The following is a 275-nucleotide window of genomic DNA, read 5'->3' on the forward strand; positions in this document are numbered from 1 at the left end:
AAAAAAAAAAAAAAAAAAAAAAACAAGACTTAAAACAAACTTTAGCAATTAAGACAGGATACCAAGATGCAAATGATGCCTGGTTAAAATGGATCAAATATTCCATCTGCACATTGAACAAAAGCAATTGTTATGCTTGTGCACGTGGCAGGCCAGAGGCCCAGATTGTCCCCCTTCCACTAAGGTGGTCCTCCAGTCAACCAGGCGTAGGCTGCATGATAGCTCTTTTCCAGGATTCCACAGCCTGGAGTAATAAGTCATGCCAAGCTCTCTCT

This window comes from Rhinopithecus bieti, unplaced genomic scaffold (genome assembly GCF_001698545.2).
Source record: "Rhinopithecus bieti isolate Rb0 unplaced genomic scaffold, ASM169854v2 scaffold_1017, whole genome shotgun sequence".
In the NCBI taxonomy this organism is placed as follows: Eukaryota; Metazoa; Chordata; class Mammalia; order Primates; family Cercopithecidae; genus Rhinopithecus; species Rhinopithecus bieti.